At 38.9% G+C, this 24578-nt stretch overlaps 1 protein-coding gene and 1 non-coding gene across 3 annotated transcripts in view; one reads left to right on the plus strand and one right to left on the minus strand.

Annotated features, from left to right (window-relative positions):
* The window catches only part of THADA (THADA armadillo repeat containing), a 358452-nt gene that overhangs the window by 166742 nt on the left and 167132 nt on the right, over positions 1-24578 (plus strand). The window lies entirely within an intron of this gene.
* LOC115831601 lies at positions 21640-21746 on the minus strand. Its single transcript, XR_004027126.1, has one exon. It is a non-coding gene; the product is annotated as a U6 spliceosomal RNA (small nuclear RNA).

Genomic DNA, 24578 nt, shown 5'->3' on the forward strand with positions numbered 1-24578 from the left:
CCAGTAATGGGATGGCTGGGTCAAATGGTATTTCTAGTTCTAGATCCCTGAGGAATTGCCACACTGACTTCCACAATGGTTGAACTAGTTTACAGCCCCACCAACAGTGTAAAAGTGTTCCTATTTCTCCACATCCTCTCCAGCACCTGTTGTTTCCTGACTTTTTGATGATGGCCATTCTAACTGGTGTGAGATGGTATCTCACTGTGGTTTTGATTTGCATTTCTCTGATGGCCAGTGATGATGAGCATTTTTTCATGTGTTTTTTGGCTGCATAAATGTCTTCTTTTGAGAAGTGTCTGTTCATGTCCTTCGCCCACTTTTTGATGGGGTTGTTTGTTTTTTTCTTGTAAATTTGTTTGAGTTCATTGTAAGAAGTTTGCAATCAGTCTGTTCTTCCAGTGAAAGAAAATGCTGTGGTTTGTAGTTGCTTTCTTCCAGTAAGTAAGGTGCTCTATGAAGTAGATTCATAGAACATCACCAACAGCAGAAGTGCCACCAACCAAAATACAAGGTTATTTTGGTGTAACAGAAAGAGCACATCTATCACTCTTGACAAGCCCTGCACTCTTGGGTTCAAATTCTAGCTCTGTAACTGCCTTGCTTGCTCTCTGAACCTCAATTTCCTCAACATGCAAATGACGGTGGTAACACCTCTTCTCAGAGTCACTGTAAGCAAAATGCCCTGTAAGCAGAAGTACCACCATTGATTCCTTAAGTACAGAGTCTAGGCTCTGACTTATTGAGTGTCCATGTGTGTTATAGAACAGTGTTTCTAAAACTTCAAGATGTAAACATATCACTTGGCTGTCATATAAATTCTGATTTCAGTAAATCCAAGGTGAGGCCTGAGAGTCTGACTTTCAAATGGTCTTCCAGGTAATGCCAGTGCTGCTGGTCTGTAGATCACATTTTGAATAGCAAAATTAAACTTGGGATATTAAATTTAATACCATCATACACACACACAGATACAATTTTAACAAGCTAGACAGTAGTAGCTTATTAAAATTGGTTAGGCAATTTAAGGAGTTTATTAAGAAGTAGATTTTGACCCAGGAATGCAGAAAACAAGAAGGAAAGTGTTCTGAGCAGAGACGTCAGAAGGAAGTAGACCAACCTTTGTTGAGCCCCGTCTTTCTGCCAAGTAGTGAACTGGACATTTTGCTTACAGTGACTCTGAGAAGAGGTGCTATCACCCTCATTTGCCCGTTGAGGAAATTGAGGTTCAGAGAGCAAGGCAGTTACAGAGCTAGAATTTGAACCCAAGAGTGCAGGGCTTGTCAAGGGTGTTAGATGTACTCTTTCTGTTATACCAAAATAACCTTGTTTTTTGGTTGCCTTTTGAGTAGCCAGTAACTTAGCTACACTGAATGGACCTATAGGGTCTGAAATGTATGCAACTGAGAGAGATGAGGAGCCTATATCCACAGCTGATGCATCTGAGTACAGGCTGTCTTCTGGATGTAGAATTGATGTCTCTTCCAGTGGTGGGATCTGTTCCTTATTTTGCTTTTCCTTTAGGAAAAGTGGCTGATTGGATTGGTTAACCATGTGTGGCACATGGTGACAATTGCCTGGGGTTATAGGATTGGTTTGTAGCCAGATACAGAGGAAGCCTGGCTCTTCTTTCTTGGCCACCTTCTGTGGTAAAGTGGAAGGCCCTAGATTTAGTTAGTTTGGGGTTTCATCAGCCTACCACAGGGACAACCCATGCTACCCCAAAATGTTCACTGGCGAGGTGAACTGTAAACAGATTTTTTAAAAAACAGTGAATGTGGTAAAACTGTATGCATTTGATTTAGATGGCCTCTGAGAATATTATTCATGAAGAAAGTGAAAGGCTGATCATAAAACCTGTCATTCCAGGCAGTGCCTGTGGTTCTGATTGTGATACAGAGTGGGCTGTTTTGACTTGGGGTAATAACTAAAAAGATGGACGGGTGTATGCACAGTGGGGTCAGCAGTGTTTTATTTTTGTACCATTGTTAGGGGTAATTTATGTAGTTGGAAGGTTCTCATCGGGTTCATGGATACTATGAGTTTGGCTAAAGAAAAAAATTTCAGTTTGTGGGAGTAGTGCAAAGGTTGCTCTGACTGCTAGAAGTGAATTGCAGAATGAGAAGAAGATTAAAAGCGCCAACGACAGCTTTTTGTTTCCCTTTGATTTATGTGTACTTACCTGCTATTTCTTCCTCTCTGTAAGGTATTCGTAAGTATTATATGTAGTCTTACTCCTTTATCCCATGTTTAAGAGTATATCTAAGCTTATTGCTCTGTTGATTTTCTTCATTGATTTAAGTCTTAGAAGTTACTGATTTGGATTTTCCAAAGTTATACCTGTATGCCATTATTATTGTTGCATCCTCTTGGGACAGAACTTATAATGTCATTCCCAACATCTTGTATACAACTTTTAAAAAATCCAGTGTATTTTATGTTCTGATGTTGTGCAGCATCCAGATACATAGATCTTTACCATGTGAATGTGATGCTTTCAATTTAAGACCATTAATTCATTCTTTAGTTCAGGTACCACAAAGCAGAGTGATTCATGCTTTAAAAAGAACCTTGACTGGCTCTCTGAATGCAGTTCACCAGGGCCTGCTTCTCTGGGCTTTCTAGAGACTAGAAAGTCTTTTCAGAGACCAAAAAGTCCCTGGGCATACATCTCTGGGTTCCCTTTCACAAGCAAGTTTCAAGTTCCAGTCAAAGAGCTCTAGGTAACCACATATGCCTCAAACCTAGGACCATAGAGTCCTGAACAAAGGCCCAGGACTCTACCTCCTCTACATGGATGTGGTTACTTGTATGTATATGAGTTTCAGTTAAGACCGAACGTGCCTTCTATTGTAGGTAACTGAGATCTGATTAATACCTGCAGGAGAAATCCCTTCACTGCCCTTTTGAGGCACTTTTTAAAGGATCTCTCCTACTTGCAGCACCCTTACCCCGCCCCCCACCACCTGTTGTTTTTTTTTTTTTTGCTTATTTTCACTGCAGATGACTTTCAGTACGTTTTTTTTTTTACCCCAATCCATTTAGTCATTGTTCTCTTTAGACAAGTTTTCAGTGAAATCTCCTTTCCTTTCCTTTTCCCTTCTCTTTTCCTTTCTTGCTTTTTTAGAGAGCTAGGATCCCACTATGTTGTCCAGATGGAACTTGAATTCCTGAGCTCAAGTGATCCTCCTGCTTCAGCCTCCCAAGTAGCTGGGACTGCAAGTGCACACTACTGTGCCTGGCTTGCTTTTCTTTTCTCTGACATTTTTTTTTTTTTTTTTTTTTTTTTTTTTTGAGATGGAGTCTCACTCTGTCACCCAGGCTGGAGTGCAGTGCCATGATCTTGGCTCACTGCAACCTCCGCCTCCTGGGTTCAAGTGATTCTCCTGCCTCAGCTTCGTGAGTAGCTGAGTAGCTGGTACCACAGGTGTACGCCACCACAGGTGCACGCCACCATGCCCAGTTAATGGCATTTACTAATTTAACCACAATTACTTTTGCGCCAACCTAAATAAGTTTTGTATTTTTACTAGAGGTGAGGTTTCACCATATTGATCAGGCTAGCCTTGAACTCCCAGCCTTGAGCGATCTGCCCACCTCGGGCTTTGAAAGTGCTAGACTTACTTGCAGGCATGAGCCACCGCGCCCAGCATTTTTGACAGATACTGAAATACAAAGAGCAATACAATTTTGTTTTTTTTTTTTTGATATGGAGCCTTGCTTTGTCGCCCAGGCTGGAGTGCAGTGGCACGATCTTGGCTCACTGCAACCTCCACCTCCCGAGTTCAAGCAATTCTCCTGTCTCAGCCTCCCGAGTAGCTGGGACTACAGGCGCCTGCCACCATACCTGGCTAATTTTTGTATTTTTTTCGTCGAGATGGGGTTTCACCATATTGGTCAGGCTGGTGTCTAACTCCTGACCTCAGGTAATCCACCTGCCTCAGCCTCCCAAAATGCTGGGATTACAGGTGTGAGCCACCACACCTGGCCAGCAATAAAATTATTAACTAAACACGTAGCAGTAGAAATCATCCAGAGGAAGCTATTCAGTGGAAACTGTTTTAGTTGAAATATGGATCTCTAGCCAGTAATCGCAGCGTTGGAAAATAAGTTTTATGTATTTTTAAAATATTTCATGGAATCTTTTGATTTTTACCAGCCTTAAAAAAGAGGGAGTTGGGGGTGCAAAAACTTAAGTTTGTTGGTCCTTTTAAGCCTGTGGCATTGGGAAATGACATTGACTCCTTTCCTTTTCCTTGAAAGTTACAAAAATTGGAGGATTATCACTTTGCTCCTTACTGAGATTATGAAGTTGAAAGACCTTATTTTCCATGGCACAGAGTTGGGGTTTTTGCAGTAGACAACAGTTGGCTTCTACTTTCATTTGTGATTATAATTACTGGAAACTCTCCTTCAAGGCTTCACATGATGTTTCTGTCTGCTCTGTTTTCCCAGAATCCTTGTTGATGAATAGAGAACAAGATTTGCTTTATAGAGAGATAAATGAGGCAGACAGTGGTTAAAATACTGCTGAGAAGTAATGCCCTCATCACTTTCTCTCTACCTCAGCTCCTAATCACCTCTCCCTTTGAATGTCTGTAGCGTTTGTTACTTAATCTCCTCATCTTGCCATTCACCATTACTATGCCATTCTGTAATACTCAATGCCTATTCTTGCAAAATAAATCTTACTTTGCTTCTATGCAGCAGTTGTGGGGTCCTTTCATTTGTTTATTTTTTGTTACCTTTCTCTGCCTCACCCCAGTTTGGGCACAGAGTTAGATTGAGTAACAGAAAAATGAAACTAATCTGGAAGTGAGACTTTTTGTGTTGGATTGGTCTGTGTATCTATGAAGTACTCAAGGGACCTCTTGTCCTACAATATTAGAGCCACATTTTGTATCCCTCCAGTTACTATTGTTATAGAAAAAAGGCTCGGCTGGGTTCTGTGTGTTACCTGGACTTTGAGGAGTCTTGGGTTCGAATATGAGCTCTGACATTTGCTTTTATTGTGACTTCACCTCTCTGACCCTCCGTTTCCTTTTCCATCCATTAAGGTATTGAACTGGATGTTACCTAGTTTCTCTCTGCCCTCAGGAGTCTCTGGCCGCCTTCCTGCACTGTGAACTTGTCTCCTCTGACTGCCTTCCAGTGAGCCACTATAGAGGCCCACCTTGCAGCTACCCTGTTGTAGACTTTAGAGCCAAATGAGAGGACCCTGGATTGATAAGAATAGAAGTAGGGGGGAGGTGCCATTTTTCTGTTCAAGGTTATGGAATTACAAACAAGCCAAAACATACTGGGGAAAGCCTCCCAGGTTAACGTAGCATGAATGGAGGAGCCATGTAGGAGAGCAGCCTCTGTGTGTTTCAGGCCGTAGATCTATATAATGGGGATAATTCTGCTTACAAAATAGAAGATAAAAGCTCCCTGGTTTGCTTGTTAAGAAAAATTCTAGAGAGAGGAAGGGGTTGATAGTATAATGGTGATAGAGAGACAAACTTTTTCAACCCATGCTTTTTCAGTAAGCCAGAGGGAAGACCCTGAAGTCAGATGTAGTTGAAGCAATAGAAAAAGCGCACTGTGTCCTGTGAGGGAGGACACATCCCTGCACCCAGATAAATGACAGCCTTGGGGGCAAGTGAGCCCAGTACCATGTCAGTAATTTTTGGGAAAGGTGGGGCGAGAATGTTGTGCCAGGAGCCCGCAGAAGGATTTTTCAGAAGAGAAGGATAAAGGCATATTTTATTAGTGACCATACAATTGTGTTGATTGTTTTTTACTGAGTTATTAAATATGTCACTTGGGAGTTCTTTGCACTTTATTCACTGAGCACTAGTAAGGATTCCCTAAGAAAACATCATGCCCGAGTCACCTCATTATTTTAATGGGATTACTAGGCTAGTAGATGCTAACAGTGTAGCTTTATTCAACATTTGAATTATGTACTTAAATGAAGACAAATTATGCACATGTATCCTAGAACTTAAAAGTATAATTTAAAAAACAAGAAAAAAGAAAAAAATTTTTTAAAAAAAGAAATGGTATCAAAACTTCAAATATTGGTAACATATTTGATAAACACCACTACCAAAGCATTCAGCTTTTTGAAAATAAAGCTACTAGGGCCAGGCACGGTGGCTCACGCCTGTAATCCCAGCACTTTGGGAGGCCAAGGCGAGCGGATCACCAGGTCAGGAGATCGAGACCATCCTGGCTAACACGGTGAAACCTCGTGTCTACCAAAAATACAAAAATTTAGCCGGGCATGGTGGCGGGCACCTGTAGTCCCAGCTACTCGAGGGGCTAAGGCAGGAGAATGGCGTGAACCCAGGAGGCGGAGCTTGCAGTGAGTGGAGATCATGCCACTGCACTCCAGCCTGAGTGACAGAGCAAGACTCTGTCTAAAAAAAAAAAAAAGAAAGTAAAGCTACTTATTTGGTAGGTATAATGAAGTCAAAAGACTGATGCTGGTGACATAGCTTCAAATACTGGAAAGTCCAAGTAAAAATTCATTTGAGGAGATAGGGAAAGAATCTCTTGCAACTTTATAGCGTGATACTTTATGATTATGCTGTTAATGGCTAAAAGTAGCCATAAAAAAAATGAAGACAAACTAGATTGCATGCTTATCAAATTTGTGAGCTAGTTAAGATTCAAAATAACCTTCAAGCATAGGACTGACAAACACAAATTCAGGCATAAGACCATTACCTCTGAATGGGGAGGAAAGGGATGAAATTGAGGAGCCATGTACTAGAAGCTTCAATTTTATTTGTGATGTGTTCTTAAATTGTGCGTTGGGCAAATGCTTGAATGTCATCTTATTCTCTAGATTCTTTTTGTTGTTGTTATTGTTTTGTATGTCTGATGCAGTTCATCATTTAAAAGTAAGATTCGAAATAGCCTGGACCAGCCTGGGCAACATAAGGAGAACCTGTCTCTACAAAAAATTTTAAAAACTAGCCAGACTTGGTGATTTGCACCAGTAGTCCCAGCTACTTGGGAGGCTGCGGTGGGAGGATTGCTTGAGCCCAGGAGGTCAAGGCAGCTCAAGTGAGCTGTGATTGGGCCACTGCACTCCAGCCTGGGTGACAGAGCGAGACCCTGTCCCCCAAAAAAGCCTTGAAAGACTGTATTGATGGGCTGAGACTATCAAGGTAACATTTAATAGAGATATATATCATTCTGATTTTTTAAAGAAAAGGCAAAATTATATACATACAAAATGAGGGCTATCTGGCTTCATAGCAGTTTTTGTGGGGGAAAAAATATCTTGGTGAATGAGATATCCTGGTGAACCATGAGAAAGCAGCATGACACTGTTGATGCTTCCAGATAGTGGAGGCTGTAGTCTGCCTGAACTCTGTTGGTGAGCCTAAACCCACGTTATTCTCCTTATTATTCTGTTCTGGGCTCCCCATTTTAGGAAGGTCAATGATAAACTAGTATCTGTCGAGGGGAGGTGACCAAGATGAGGAGGAAACCAGACATCTGGAAACAGACTGGAGAAGACTTAGTGGCAACATGATAATAGGCTTTATATACTTGAGAGACTGCCATATGGCAGAAGGCACATAATTCCTCTTTTTTGCTCCATTGGGAAAATGGAAGATAGATTTCAGCTTTTAATTTAAAGAAGAATTTTATGAAAATTAGTATTCTCTATCAAGGAAAGAGAACATATTTCCATAATACTGAGTTTGCCCATCAGCAAAAGTGTTAAGTTTTCAAGGAAAACTGATCACATGTTGAGCATATTTCTGCAGTGCACCTGAGGTTGGACTGGATATCATCAAGGTATCTGGCATATGCCTTATTTCAGAATAGGTGAACAACTCAGCTGTGGATTCTAAATGTGCAGTGAATGAAATGATCAGCCTGCCTCTAATCCTGTGACAATGTTTGTACATTTTTGTTTATGGGTCCTTCGATATCTCAAAAGAAGTTGGGATGCCATTTTTGGCATGGCCCAAAAAGTCACAGTGGTTTGCTCTTAAATGGTGCCCTCCAGGAATTAATCTACTAAAATTTAGCCTTTAAGTAACTTCTATAACTGTGTTCTGGATAGTTCTGAAAACATATGTTTGGCCTATTAGATGTTATGTCTGAAAAGCATTCTTTATTAATTTAATTATCTTTTTTTGTGGTTGCTGTGTTTTTCTCCATTCCAGATGTTGGCTTAAGCCGCATTTATTTTCTGACAAGCAAAAGAACATCTGAGTCTTTGAGAAGTCACAGATGCTTTTCTAAAGAGTGGTTATAATAGAGAACTCTTTATTGTCCCAATTTCCCAAAGTATCTTGAACAGAGTTGCCTGGAGAGAGAGTACCGGAGTCTCCAAGCCTTGCTCATTACAAGTAGAAACACCTGAGAAATAGGGCTTTGCCAGTGCTGTTGACATAGAACTTCCTGCCCTGGCCAGCACTCCACCTGGTCTGTGGTTACTACTAAATTCCATGAGATTCAGAGAAGGGAATTATAGGAAAGGAGTATGCCCCCACCCTTCCCCCACTGCCCAGCCATCCTAATCTGCTAACAGTTGTTGGGTGAAAAAAGGGTTCTGCTATCCCATCATTCTATGGAAACCCTGGCCCCTTGGTTTCACTATGTGACTGTCTGATACCAGGTCAGGCTTGGGACCAGATTGTTGAGGCACAGGTGTTCAGTGCTGCTCAGTTTTCTTCTTTGCTTATAGGCCAAACTTGCAAAACATGTAAATTCCCCCAGTGTTATCTTCCATGGGGTATTTCTATAATACAGATACATACATTTTGAAATAAAGCAGTAAAACTCTAATGGTGGCATTTTAGGCCTTATATAGGGAGGATCTAGAAGCAAAGATTGGAAGGTTGTTTCCTAATGCTGGGGAAATCACATTGTTTGGGCAGCTACTTACTCTGCCTCCTTTTTACTGTGCCTAGCACTTTATTTGGAGGGCTGTACCCATGGCCCTCTGAATTTCTGAATTCTACCCAGGGTAGTTGAGGTTCAGCGTGTAGTATGAGAAATTATGTTTTGTATTATGTGTCTTTTTTTGCAAATAGTTCTGGCATAAAAAGATACCTTGTTATCTGTCACCAATTTTTATCTGTTAGTTCCTAATAGGGACCTGGCCAACTTCATTTCTGGTGCTAGATCTCTTTAAGACCATTTTCTAAATATGTTTTTGAGCAGAAGGAATGAGGAGTTCACCACTTATGGAATGCATTGACAAAGCAAACTAGAAAAACAGAACTTGTAGGGACTAGCTTTTCTTCAATGTTATCTGTTATCCCAACAGGCCAGTTCAGGTCATGTTAGAACAAGTGATTTGATCTGCACACAGCCCCATTCTTAGGTGAAATTTCTGACAATGATGATAATCTATGGCCTATTGCTGCCATTCATACTAGAAGTTAGAATCTAATCAGTTAATTGATTAACCAAGTTTTTTTAAACATTCATTGTGTACCTAGCTAGTGTTAGGTCTTGGGTAAGATGCAAAGTAAAGAAAAAGGTCTTTATGCTTAAAGAACTTACCGTATAGCTAATTAGGTAAAATACATGCTTGTGAACCTGATACCGTGTATATTAACCACTTAATTATATGACATATACACTAAGGACTGAGGCCTACAAAGAAGGGGAAGAGCATCAGTGGGTTGGAGAAGTCCAGGAGGCTTTCCCAAATAGCAAGGCAGGAAGAAACGTGGGAATTCAGTCTGCCATCCCAGGGACTTTTAGAAATCACCCATGGTGATTAACAAGTCATGTGAGAGGAGTGAAAAGTCAGGAGGATCCAACAAGGGGAAGATTGTGATGGAGAGTTTTATGATTCATAACTTGGAAGGCATCATAAAGAGCTTTGCTCCCACTTGAACCAAGGGTGACCCAGGAAATTCACAAAATAAATGGTTTGCTGTTTAACAGGAGAAACCATTGATGGTGCATCTTTGGTAAGTTTAATAAAGAACAGTATTTGTCCTGAGTGTTGCATTTAAGTCTTGTGGAAGTAATGAATTGTAGTGGGAAAAAAATTTAAATTTAGTAATACATAACATTTTAAAGTATCTTAACAGTGTTTTTCCATACAGAACTTTTATTTCCTTGTTCTTAAATTGTTTCTCAAAAATTGTAGGGAATCGAACAATGAGAACTCACGGACACAGGAAGGGGAACATCACACTCCAGGGACTGTTGTGGGGTTGGGGGAGGGGGGAGGGACAGCATTAGGAGATATACCTAATGCTAAATGATGAGTTAATGGGTGCAGGAAATCAACATGGCACATGGATACATATGTAACAAACCTGCACATTGTGCACATGTACCCTAAAACCTAAAGTATAATAATAAAAAAAAAAATTGTAGCGAAGGTGCTCTGCAGGCATTTTTAATGCCGAATTGAAGGATTTCACATTATCAAGCCCCAAATGCTGACTGATAGGCAGTCATCCTACACAGTAGGGAACACTTTAGATCAAAAATGTATTTTTTTCTTCCAGAAGAAAATATGAATTGGGAAACAGAATAAGAAGGTAAAGATAAATTATAGAAGGCTTCAAATGAGAACAAGGAAAAATAATGACATAGTGTGTTTCAGTTAGCTTTCTCTGACTGGAATATGTTTTCCCTTTCCCTCTGGGCCTTGGCCCCCACCCGTCTATTTCTAACCTTCTAGTAAAAGCAAGCAAGCTACACATGTTACGTCAGCTGCTCAGGATACCTACACCCTCATGTCCTTTTACTTTTTCCTTCCTCACTCACTTTGAACATTGTGACTCTTGACTGCTCATCTTGCCTCCCTTCTAACCAGTTATAGACATTCTCTTCTTCACCATTTATTCTTCTCTGTCTCTTTATATTGTGATCACTCTTCATCACCAGTTCATCCTTCCATTAAGTGTATTTACTGAGGGCCTACTTTGTGCCCTTGCCCAACCCAACACCCCTACTCTCATCACCTCTCATTTGCAAGAGAAGATGTGGAGGCCATCAGGTGTGAGTTCTCTCCATGGAGAAACCCACTCTACCCACAGTCCTCTCCTTTGTTTTATAGCCAGGCTCTTGGAAAAGGTGGTCTGTGTTTAGTCTCCACTTTTCCCCTCCTTAACCCACTGCAGCCTGGCCACTTCTTCCACCGCCTCACTAAACTGCACCAACAAAGGTAAAATAGGAGTGACCTCCTTGTTAAAAAAGCCACTGGGTGCTTTTCATTCCTTCTCATTTCTGCTTTTTCTCTGGAATTTGGTGATATTGCAGACTCCTTTCTTCTTGAGTTCTTTCTTCTGTGGCTTCTCTGGCCATTATTTCTTTCTCTCCTTGGAGGGCCCCCTTCCTCCCGCTGCCTCTCAAACATTGGTGTACCTGTTTGTCCTGCCCTCAAACCTTTTCTTTTTCACTTTGCATGCTCTCTCTGGGGTTACCACTCACCTACACTTACCTAGTCCTAGATCTAGAACTCATATGGAATCACAAGTTCAGCTTTCTATTGGACAGCTTCTTCTGCGTGTCTCACACACATCCAAAAGTTGAGAATTTCAATTATCTCTGCACACTGAAGTTTGAGCAGCCCTCTTTTAGGGCCTAGTAGAATGTCTGACATCTTGCTCTACCTGGCTAGCTGCAGTCAGGGGACTTCTTTAAGGGAAACATATCAGAATCAGGACTCAGGGTGTCACAGAGGCTCCTCCTGCTGTCAGTGACTGTGTTCATGCATACCCAGTAACAAAGGAGCATTGGTTTAAAAAAATCACTGACTTCCGAAAGCCCTCCAGTAAGTTTGAAATGATTTGCTTTGCTTACGTTGATTATCATCAGTTTGAGGTAGCAAGTAGCAGATGCTGGTACCTTTCTTTGGAGGCAAAAAGCCAAGGCCCAGAGAGAGTAGACATAATATGCCCACAGTCAAAAAGTGACTCCCTAAGGAGTCAGGGCAAATTCATTTATTCACTCACTCAACAGATATTTATTGAAAACAATTATGTTTCAGGTACTAGAAATAGAGTGGTGAATCAGACAGATACGGTTTTTGGCATAATGAGGTATCCTTTTTGATGATGCTTCTTATCTGTATCTTTTTTGCTCCTATTTTTTCCATCCTGATTAGTGATAAATGATAATAATTAGCAAATGTTTACTATGAGCCAGGCAATATTTTAGGACTTCACACATATTAACTCATGTAATCATGATGACAACAGTATCAAGTCGTTGTTATTATCCCATTCCACGGAGGGGGGAAATGTTGGGCAGTAGGAACTTTCTAAATGTGTCCTACCTAGCTCATACTGGTAGTGATAAGGCGTGAATTTGAACCCAAACAATCTGACTCTAGAACCCATGCTGTTAGCGACTGCTTTAGCTGTTCTAGCTCTTAACACTGTAATACTTGCTTTTGCTCATCTGTTTATGATACGGTATCCGTGAAGTATGACAGGGTAGTTCTCAGCATGCCAAAATTAACCTGCAGCTTTACCTAACAAACATTTGGACTTACTTTGCTTTCTTGAGATATTTCCCCCCTTGGGCATTTCGTTGGCAGTAGTCTCCTTTTCTAATCTGAAATCAGGAGAAAAGGAAGAAAAACTTGCAATAAAGCTTAAGTGGTTGTGACAGGTTGCTAAATAAAACTGGCTCAACTGAAGTTTTGAGATTCTTGAGAAACACTGAGAATTTCTTACAAAAGAAATTTTCCTTATTATAATAGGAAATCATGGGTCATTGCACAGTTATAAGTGTCTTAGTAAAGAGAGAATGTGGCTTGAGGCTAAGAAGCCTAAAATCTTCATGAGATTATTTGTGAGCTGCTATTTATGCATAATTTTTAAACTCTTAGAAAATATGTTTTCTATCTGTCTTTAGTATGTCATCTTAAGTTTCCACTGCTTTACATAATTTTGAAAATCTTTAAGGTTGCTAGAAAAAAAAAGCAGTAATAGCAAATGTTTACATAAGAATTTAAGTTTAGAGTGTACTTTCACATATAGTAACTTTATGGTTTCTCTTTTTACTCTCTTACAAAGAAAACAGTCACGAGGATATCAATTCATGTTGAAACTTTTTTATATTGCCAATGTTTTCTTATGTAGTAATTGTAAACTGATTTGGAAAAAAAGGAAATCTAAATCTGTGAAGTGTTTACATTACTGAATAGTATGAAAGGAAGGTTTTGTTACTTAAGATTGCATATAATAACTTTAGGAAACTGCTTTAATGGGTAAATAACAATAGCATCTGGTTAAGTTGTTAGTTGATCATCTGTACTCCAAGGCCTCTGAAGTGGGTTCACACCCCCCTTTGTTTGACAGTTTTATATCTTTTATGTACATAGTCCTACTTCCCACTTTTCATAATTATCCAAAGGTTACCAGCCAAAACCTGTGTGGAGGGTACACGGAGGATGAGATGTGTCCCCTGGGGTTTTTGCATTAGGGAAAATTCCTGATCTGGGACATTTGTGCCCTGACCACCAGCCCCCCAAGAGATGCCACATTTCTGTCTACTTTAGATGGGAACTCTCAGTCCTACAGTAGGCTGTAGTAGGCCTCAGTCTGAATAATCACAAAACCAAAAATAGGTGTGCCCACATTAATGAGATTTTTCTGTTCAGTCTCTACAGGGTCCAGAGCATTAACAAAATATATATTTGTATGAAATCTACAGGCTACTGTGTAAATAAGCCTGCTCCCTTTGGTTATTAAATCATACAGGAAAGAAGCATCTGTTTTAGCAGAAACTGTGGAAAAATATATCTAGGTAGCCCAGGAAAAGTTGAATTGTTACTGAGGGATGTTTCACCACAGACAAGAAAAGAATTTACAAAGCAGTGGGCAGAAAATATTTTCAGACACTAATCTGTCTTTTGGGGTGATGTGTGAGTAGCATTGGTTTGTTTCTTGCTTGAATGTTTATTCATTTTTTTCCCAGGAGAATCCCTTTTGCTCAGCTTCTTTCTGGTTTGGATAAAATGAAAAGTAGAATTGACTTAATACTAATTATAACCTGCATAATTTTACTGAAGAGAAACTTAAGAAATAGAATTATTTTTTCTAGTTAAGCTTCAGGGTCATGTAATTATTATAATTCAATCATTTAGTATACCCCCACCCTTTTTTCTGCGTGATTTAAGACATCAGAATTTAATTTGTAGCCAGAATGAAAACTGGACTTAGGAAAACCTTGAAAAGACTAGGGAGAGATTTGCATTCTGCTGCATGGTTGAACATGTCTCTAAAGTAGCAGCTTTAGAATGCCATGTCCTGATAGAATTCCCCGTTGAAAGCTAGCCAGCAGAGCAGCTTCCCTGTGTCCTCCTCCTTGCCTGACCCACCATGAAGTGTCACGAGGGCCCTAGATATGAACCTCGGGGGCTCCTCAGCGTCACAGAAGAGAACTAGCGTCGCTGGGCAATCCATGATGTGGCACAGAAGCCCCAGGCTCTAGATTTTGTAATTGGCCACCCACCCTGGCGCAACCTTGGATAAATATTCCTGAGTTCTAAGTAGGATGAGGAATTTAAATCCCTGTTTTTTCCTGAGTTCTTCCACAACCAATCCACGACATTGTTATGAGATCTGAGTGGAGTGCCCATGCTTGGAGAGGGAATAAAGGGAGCACGTTCTACTACTGCTAATGAATACATACTCCAATTAACAGTCCCTTTTTCCCTAGGAATGATGCCACTGGAAGGGCCAGATCTGACTCCACTGTAGCCACTGACCCAGATCAGCTTTACCCCTAGGGTAATTGAAACCTATATTAAATGATTTGACAGGTCATAAGCAGTGCCCTCTACCCGCTTAATTTTCTCAGGTGCCTCCTCCATTGTGAGCTAAACAATGGAGATTTTCATTCTTTTAGTATATGGTTTTGATCCCTTCTAAAATGGACATCTCAGTGGAACATAAATTACTTAAAAGTTATTAGTAGTCATTTATGCCATAGTATGAATTAGTTTACGTTTCTTTGGTTTTGACAGGAAGATAAATAGAATACGTTGGGGAGAAAATGTAGAACTTGAAACAAAGGGAGAAAGCAAGTTGCCACCTTTGGAAGACTGCAGTGATTTCTTTCCCATTAGAATTTGCTCTCATGTTTTCAGTGAAACAGGGCATCGTGTTTTCCATTTACCTCTGCTTTGTGGCAGGGAAAGACTTGGAGTTCTTTTTACAGCTTTAACTCTTTCTTACCCCTTCTAGATGTAGTTCCGTTTCCTTTCTAAGATGAAAGCTTGTCTTTGTGCCCTCCCAGAATAGTTCCAAGCAGCAGAACACAGTGAATCCTTCCAGATAAAAGACGCTGCTGATAAAGTGCCAGATTGTTATCAGAGAAGCAGTGAGGGGAGTCAAGTCCCTACCATTAATTACCTAGTTACAGTTTTGTTTATATCCCGTTCATTTGGGGCATGTTTTTCTTGGACAGTTTCTCATCTATGTTCTGAACTGCAGTCTGAAGTTTGTAAAAATCCCAAAGGTCAAGGAATAGTGAGTTCCTAGTTTTCTGAAAGGTTTAATGGCAAGGAAGAGAAGATCAAAGTTTCTGTCTTTCATCTGGAAGGAAATAGACAAATGCTTCATTTTGGTGGTTCATTCCTCACCTCAAGCATACAAACCATAGTATGTTGGATGAACTCTGACTTCGAATACCTAGCCAAGAAGTTACCTGGAAATAGAATTTTTTCTATTTCACGTCATTGGTTGAAGACGTGAGTATCAACCAATGAATGTCTAGATACCCACACATCAAGGCCAGAGTCCAGTTGAATCTAAAATAAAACTTCTTGGTAAATGTACTTGATGCCACTGAACTGTACATTTAAAAATGGTTAAAATGGTAAATTGTAGGTTATGTGTGTCTTACCACAACAAAAGTAAATATTACTTCCTGACAGCTCCAGTGCTTCAGTCACAGTTGGAAATACAGTTGGACCTCATCCAATCATTTATGGATTCAACCAACTGTAGATCAAAAACATTTGGAGAAAAAGTAAACACAACAATAAAATGTAATGCAAATGTAAAAACAATACAACATAACAACTTACATAACATTTACTTTGTATTAAATATTATAAGTATTCTAGAGATTATTTAAGGTGTACCAGAGGATATACATAGGTTATATGCAAATACTGTGCATACTTTACATAAGGGACTTGAGCATCTCACGGGTCCTAGAACCAATCCTCTGAGGATTCTGAGGGCCAACTGTACAATGTGGGTGGGCTGCATGGCCTGCATTATTTTGAATGGGATTGCTGTTGCATATAAAGCGTTATGTATTCGTTTAAGAACTGTGGGACTGTGAGTACCGAATACCTTAATAAACAGAAGAAGATGAAGAGACCATTTTGTCACCATCATATGAACATACTAGGAAGTTTGGGATTGGAAAATAGCCCTTTCTGTCTTGAAAATGATTGACTGAACCATGATAGCCACTCTTTTCTACAAATGAACCAAAAGAAGAGGCAGTGGGTCACTTGATGGCTGAAATAGTAGTGCCTAAGGCTTTGATGATCAAATAGTGGTATTGAAATGTTCCACGACTAGAAATGTAGTATTAGGTAAGATAACCTCATCTGTGGTATCTGGCAGCCATTAAGTAGCCAAGCATATATTTCTTGACCGTATTAAATTTGTATCTCACCTTATGCTGCTATATTAGGTTCTGTCCAAAACCCAACCCATCTTTGCTAATAAGACTGCTGACTTACGATTCAGCCAGCCCTCTCAGCCTCACTGGTGATGGGGCGTGGGTGGTGGAGGGGTTTTAGGACTAGACTGTTGTGTTTTTCTCATCAAACCAAGAAACTTCTCAGACCCTGCAAACATGTTACCTGGTAACATAGCTACAGTATGAATTTTAGGATAGAAGGAAGGGAGGGAGGAAAGGGAAAATAAAGAAAATAGCCCTATGACATAGCTACAGTATGAATTTTTAGGATAGAAAGGATAGAAGAGGGGAGAGAGGGAAATAAAGAAAATAACCCTATTTCAAATCATGAAGCTTTTTTTATCGTTAACCCCAAATGCCCTTAACTCAGAACTCTGACCAAAAGATGTCTCTTTTTTCCCTGTAAGTGTGTATTGAACTCATGCACTCATGCCTATCATCATTTGAAGGTAGTTATGAGACATTCATTATGACTTCAATAACTTCCACATATTTAAATTTAGTGTTTTCTTTAGAAAAGGCTAGAAAATATAGGGATTTAGGAAGAAGTTAAGGTAAACTTAAAGTATATAAAAGCTCACTTTGAGTGAAAACGAGTAAAAACAAGCCCTGACCTTCTCAGAGGTAAGAAAAGTTGAAATTAAATGTATTCTTTAGGAAATAAAGACTTTGCCAAGAATAGCATAGTTAGTTAAAGCAGTCTGGTGTGGAAGGTGTGTCTTTTAAAAAATAAGATTTCTTTACTTTCTTCTTGACTAATGGTTTTGTCAGAAGAACCATTTGAATAATAAATGAAATGCTTTGAAGTATATAGGGGAGTGGAGAACTTTTCTGTGACTTGTGTGAACTGGTGATACAGATTATAAACTAAGTGATGCCAAATTCCACCAGTTTACCCAGGATCTGAACACTAGCAAATGTAGTCAAAGCCATAGAAATCTGCTGATGAAATCATGAAAATGAGCAGAAGTGATCCAGATTGTTTAACTTCTTTTGAAATATTATATTTATTAGATTTTAGCACCCAAAAGTTAAACAGTATTGAATTTCACACATAGCACTTTATTTTTAATCTTGGGTTGAAGATTATGCACTTGGCATGACTGAAGAGTGACTCATACATTTTGTACCGACTTTATTATTAGTAGTATTATTTTGATAGGCAAGGAAGAAAGCCAGGGAGTAAAATGATACTGAATTGAGGCTAAATTTGTTAGATTGAACTCAAACGGAAATAAAGAATGTCACTTAATTTTCTTCTTTTTATATTCATGTGTGTATCCCCTGTGAAGACTTTGAATGCTACTCATGTTTAAAATCTAACATAAAATATCATCTGATCATCAAAATTGGCAGTGGGAATTAGCAGTATTTTCTTCAAATTAATGTCTCAAACTCTGCCACAGCTAAAATCTCATCACCTGGACACTTTGAAAGATGTGACCAGTATTCTTTACTGATGTGTTTCCCATCTTAAAACACAATCACCATGAAATTAATATACTAAGTCTTGGTCACAATCCAGGGAAAGACTTGAAGGTAATGTGATTCTTCTCATAATTAGTAACCTAATTAAATGCTAGAGGGCTTCAGCTATATAGTAATGTACCATGCTTCTGAACAAAGATACCACCACCATTGAAATTGTATACTTGTAACACTAGTATATTTTTAATTAGTGGCAGGGTATAGGTGTATGTAATCAGTTTTGTTTCATCTTCTAACTGCACAGCAGTCTTCATTGTGCATTCATTTGGAATATATTGAAAAATCCACTGATTTGGCTTCTGTTTGTCAGAATTTAGGGTGACTAAAACTGGTATGAGTTGAAAATTACCTTTTCACGATGGAATAAGCAAATTAAAAGGCTGTTCAAAATATTAGAAAGCAGGTTTAATCTAATCAAGTTGGGGGGAGGGGAATCTTTTACCTTAATAACCACTACAAAATCATACCGCTGAATACAGCAGGTGAGTTTATTAAAGCTGGCCCAACAAATTTGGCATCACTTGGTTGAATAATTGGAGCTGTCAAGTGTCCTTAAAATGAATAAAATTGAATTTCTTTTAATATGTGCTATTGTTGTTCACTTCTATGGTGGTAAAAATATCAGAGATGGGGAACACTCATTTTTGCAACTAGCGCAGGCTGTACGGTGAGACAGACTTGACTTTGAATCCTAGCTCATACATTCATTCCCTTTGTGAGCCTGGGCAAGTCAGTTAACTTCTCTGAGCCTGTCTAGAACATGTGAAAGATTCAGAACATTGTCCAAAAAAAATTTTTTGTTTTTTAATTCTTGTGTGATTGTTAGGATTTAAGTGTTTATTGATTTGATTTTTTAAAAGAGCACAAGGAAACATTAATTCTGGTTGTAAAAGTTTAAAGGAAATAGCTGGGCTTGTTTAATCTGAGGAAGAGAAGACTTGAGATGTTTTGGAGATGGAGCTGGAGGCTAAGAAAGCAAGACAGAATGTATAACAACTTTTCTAATGTATATGAAAGATTATTCTTTTAAAAACTTTATTGGGGTACAATTGATGTAAAATAAACTGCACATGTTTAAAGTATACAATTTGATATTTTTATATACCCATATCACTGTCATGGTAAGGAACATAGCCATCACCCTTTGTAGTCCTTACCCAACCTCCCCTCCCCCACCTCCCTGGCAATGATTGTTTTATGTTCTGTCGCTAGAGATTAATTTGCATTTCCTAGCATTTTAAGTAGACAGACTCATACAGGATGCATTCTGTTTCGTCTGGCTTTTTCACTCAGTATAATTATTTTGAGATTCAGCCATGTTGTTAGGTGTATCCGTAGCTTGTTTCTTTTTATTGCCAAACGGTATTTGGTTGTATGGATATACTGCAATTTGTTTGTGTACTCAGCTGTTGAACAACATTTGTGTTGTATCCATCAACTAGTAACAAATAACTTGCTAGGAACAATCATGCAGGAGTCTCTTTTTGGACTTAGGCTTTCATTTCTCTAGTGTAAATACACAGGACTTGAACAGGTGAGCTGAGTGGTGAGTGTATATTTAACTTGTTAAGAAACTGCCAAATTGTCTTCCAGAGTGATTATACATTCCCACTAGTAGAGTATGAGAATTCTAATTGTTCCATATCCTAGCCAACACTTGGTATGCTGAGTCTTTTTAACTTTAGCCTTTCTAGTGAGTATATAGTAGTATTTCACTGGGGTTTTAATTTAAACTTTACTAATGTCTAAGGATGTTGGGCATCTTTACATGTATTTGGCATTCATGTATCTAATTTGCTGAAGTGTCTGTTTGAAGCTTTGACCAAGTTTTTCTGTTAGGTTGTTTGCTTACTTTTCTTCTCTCTCTCTCTCTCTTTTTTTTTTTTTTTTTAAGAGATGAGATCTTGATCTGACACCCTAGCTGGAGTGCAGTGGCACAGTCACAACTCACTGTAGCCTCAACCTCCTAGGCTCAAGCAGTCCTCCTACCTCAGCCTCCTGAGTAGCTAGGACTACAAGCACATGCCACCATGTCTGGCTATTTTTTTTATTTTTTGTAGAGACAGGGTCTCATTTTGCCCAGGCTGGTCTTGAACTCCTGGCCCCAAGCAATCCTGCTGCCTCAGTCTCCCAAAGTGCTGGGATTACAAGTGTGAGCCATCATGCCTGCTTTTGTTTTCTTATTATTCTGAATATATTTTGGATACAAGTCTTTTAGACATAGATTTATTTCTTTCCCTGCCATGTAGAACCAGAAAAACAATTAAATTACAGCAAGAAAAAGTATAATTATACTATATAAGAAAGTATTTTTTTGACTGGCAGTGTAAACATGGGTACTGGGATAACCAAAGGAGGATGTCAGACTTTCTCAGCGAGTATTTAAAAACTGACTGGCAGTAGTCTATTTGGGCTACTGTAGACATGCTGAAATATGACTCAACTTACCTAATTGCAATTTTCATTTGAGAAAAGATACCTTGAATGAGTCTGTTGCTAATATATCGGTATCTGTTGCTCTTTTGTGTCATTTTTTCAGGCCAAAAAAAAAGCAAGTTTTTGGAATTTTTCAAAACTTTCCTTGTACTTTATTATTTTTAAAAATTCATTCTTTCTGGTTTTAGCTTGAAGTGTTTCTGTGAAACATGAGGAGGGTCATTCAGGGGCATTAATTAGCTTCAGCAAAAACAAATTGCAGTCTCTGCAAAGCAATCAAATTAAAAGAAATACTCAAATTTCTCTCATACAGCAGTAGCACCAATCATTGTTTTAGCTGATGGCATTGGGAAGATTCATTTAACCCTCTGTAGATGCAAAATAATTAAAGAGATTCTAGAGAAGAGGTTCTACATGATGAAAGGAGTTGGAGTGGTTGTAGCCCTCAGAAGAGTAAAGGGTGCTTTCATGACGGGATTCCAGTAGAGTTAATGAAGGGTTTTCCTCTGTGTAGAAAACACTGGTCATTTGTTCTCCAACTCCATAGAGGCTCAAACTAGAGAAAATTGGCTCCAACTATAGAAAGATTGAGTATGGTTAGTGTTAGACATAAAACTTTTATTCTTAGCATCAATATTATGAGATTAAGCAATGGAACAATAGAGGTCATAATGATATTTAAAATAAAAAAGATAGCTATCTGCCTGGAATGTTTAAATGTCCATGATTGAATTTTGTTTTTGAAGGGGACTTTGGAGATCATTTATTCTAATAAGCTTTTATAGATGAGGATGTGAAAGGACATTATGTAACTTGCTGTGGCCACATTGTTAGATACTCATATTTTAATTTTAGGATGTCTTAAAAGTAGCCTTGCATAAGAGACACGAAGGAAACCGTGTAAGTGCTTCTGCTTCACAGTAGGTTTCACTTCACCAAAAAAGTCACTTAAAGCTGATGACTGTGTATTTCTTCTACGCTCAAGAAGATTCTGCCAATGTGCTGACATGTATGTGTCTTTTCTTGTCATTAGTAATGTTGAAGATTTTTATTCTTGGGCAATTCAAACTTGTCTTTAAATAAATACTAGACTTTGCTCAGGGGCCCACCTAATCTTCTCAGTATCGTTCCAATTTTAGTATATGTGCTGCCCAGGCAAGCACAAAATCAATACTATACTTTGAATGACTGTAAGTGATTTGACCTGAGGTGATCAGTACTGAGAGAGGATACCAGGGGACACTACCACAGCATTTGTGGAACCTGTCGCAGTCTGATGTGGGGTTCTTCATAAACTGTTGGTTGACGGCTGCAACTTGGTGGATGACTTGCTTCAAAGTCCTGGTGACTAATTTGCCTTCCTTAAAGATAATATTGAATAAAGCTTTAGACTTTGTTTTGTTTAGCACTAGTTAGAGCAGTAGGAAATGTATTTAGACTACCAATTCCTTATGTATGAGACCTGCAAATACGCATTCTAGCCATTGAAATTAGTGGGATAAATTGTCTATAAAGGTTACCTCATTCATTATCACAACAAAAAAATTGGCACAAGATATTTTATTTGGTTGTGGTTACATTTTATTTGGGAATTCATCATTCTTTTTATGTTCCCACTAGACTATCTAGAGTGAAAACCCACATATATTTATATAATATTATGTACTTTATTTTAAAGGGTTTATCTGAGTACTAAAAATGAGAGAAAATATTTTAAAGTACCTAGCACATTGCCTGGCATCTAGCAGGCACTCAGTAAATATTCCTACCTTCACTTCCTTTTTTCCTTTCTTCTTTTTAGCGTGGATATCAGGATCTTTTATAAATGTAACAGGTGTATGTTGAGCATTCCCTTGACTCACAGGATGTTTAGATTGTCTAAGATTTTAATACCATTTCAGAGATAATCACCTGAAAAGTTAAATTGGTCAAAGAAAAATTTACTCAGCACCTATGATTTGTCCAGTCAGCCTTGGACTAGAATTAGAGTACTTTGAATACCAGAATAAGAATTTGTATTTAATGTGACAATAAAGAGCTATCATAGGTTCTAGAAAATTTGAAAGCTAAAAAAAAGTTTTTTAATGGCAATAAAAGCATTCCTTTCTAAACCTTCTATCTATATATAGTAGGGTTATATATAATAGGGTTTAAAAAATAAGATGGTAAATCTCTCTATTCCTTTGTGTAGTGTCTTAAAATGACTACCCATTCCAGTGTTTGTGAACTGAAAAATCAATCACTGTAAATATGGAATCTCTTGCTCTAAAGGATAATGGTGTGAGTTTCAACTGTATTAAATCACTTTGAGAACTTGGCCTTTGAGCAGTCAACACCAAAGGAAAGCCAGTTACTGATTTCTCAGACCCATCCACTGTCTGCAAGGAAAGGAGACATGCTGAGGGGCCAAGTGTTATTATGTTCAGCCCCCTTTAAAGAGTCAGTGGCTGCCTGAATGTGCTCATTTCTTGGTTGTTTGTGTAGCCCAAGCGGAAACACTGTGAAGGGTTTTGGATTGGGAGGAATGTGCAGCCCTTTCATTCAGTCTGCATATGCTGCAGCCCAGCTCCTGCCTTACACGCAGCTCATCCCAGCCCAAGAACCCCGAGGGTAGATCCGGAATGCTTTTCCAGCTGTTGCATGAGGAGAACAGTAGACCAGAGTGTGGCTCATTGGTACAGGGTCAGAGAGAAACCCCTCAGATAGGCTGGGAGGGAAGATTATGCCAAAATTTCAAACTAAGTCTAGCGGTTATTTTTACTTGCTTAGGAAAGATGATTCCCTTTATTTTCTAGGGCTCCCAATGTCTTTGTATGTACTTTGCTATAAAGTCTTTTCCATGTTTTTCCCAGAGTCAGGAAAGAATTATTGCTAAGGTATAGCACATTTCAGTGCCCCTGAGGAGAATCTTCTTCCCAGCTGTCTAAAACATTTGGTTGGAATCTGAAAAATTTAGTTTCAAATTGTATTTGTTGTTTTCTCAAAAAATGATGAAATTTAAATGAAATTTCAGATGAAATGTAATTTTCATGCTTCATCTCTACATTTTGATCAGCAAGTAACCAGAAATTAGCATTCAGAAATCGTGCATCTTTTCATTTATTTAAGAATATTTCTAATTCTGAACAATTAAAGCATATTGTTTAGAGAGCTTTTAGAGTAACAACCGCATTGTATACCTTCACCCCTCCCTGTTGGAAAATTTCCTTGCCTTATTTCCTAGCACTGAAAGGGATGGTATGAATAAGTAGCCATAGCCAGTGCACCTGGGACTGTGTTTCTGCCACATCAGGTTGCTGAGTGCCGTGCCTATTTCTTGCGGGGCAAGTGAAGGGATGTCCAGATGATGGAGGCTGATTTCTAGCTCCCAGCAGCTGACATTTCACAGCCTGGAATTAATAGCCTGTGGCCTGTCAGCCTGGGCCACTGGGAGGCAGTGTGAAGTTGACCTCAAAAGCATGCTTTTCTGAGGCTTAGACTTTGTGGTTGGGCTTGTCTCAAGTGGTCACACACTACAGGTTTCAGATGTTCTGTTGTGGCTTATTGTTGGCCTTTCTTCATAATTTTTTTTAAGGGTTTAATGTGTTGCTTAGAATTAATTTGCAAAGACCTTTGAGCTGCCCGATAGATAACGTATTTAAACATTCTACGTGAAGTTACTTTGTGTGTCTGGAAATGTGCAGTTTTTAGCTTAGCTACTGTCTATAGCTCTTATTTTCTCCTTACTACCCAAACCAAAGATTTTTAAAAATGAAACTTTAAAAGCCCCGAACTCATTACTCTTCCAAGAAATATATTTGAATAAAGAAATCCCTGAGCTATGCAGAGGGCAAAATTACAGTCAATGCAGTTTTTATGTGCTAGTGGTTTGAATTGCAGGAAAAGGAGCAACTAGTTTGGGTGGTGGTGGTAGATCCTTTGATGAATGGAATATTGGTATAGGAAGAACAAGTAGAGAATCTGGCAACCTTGGCCATCACTGAACTCACCTGAGA

Source organism: Nomascus leucogenys, chromosome 19, assembly GCF_006542625.1.
Source record: "Nomascus leucogenys isolate Asia chromosome 19, Asia_NLE_v1, whole genome shotgun sequence".
In the NCBI taxonomy this organism is placed as follows: domain Eukaryota; kingdom Metazoa; phylum Chordata; class Mammalia; order Primates; family Hylobatidae; genus Nomascus; species Nomascus leucogenys.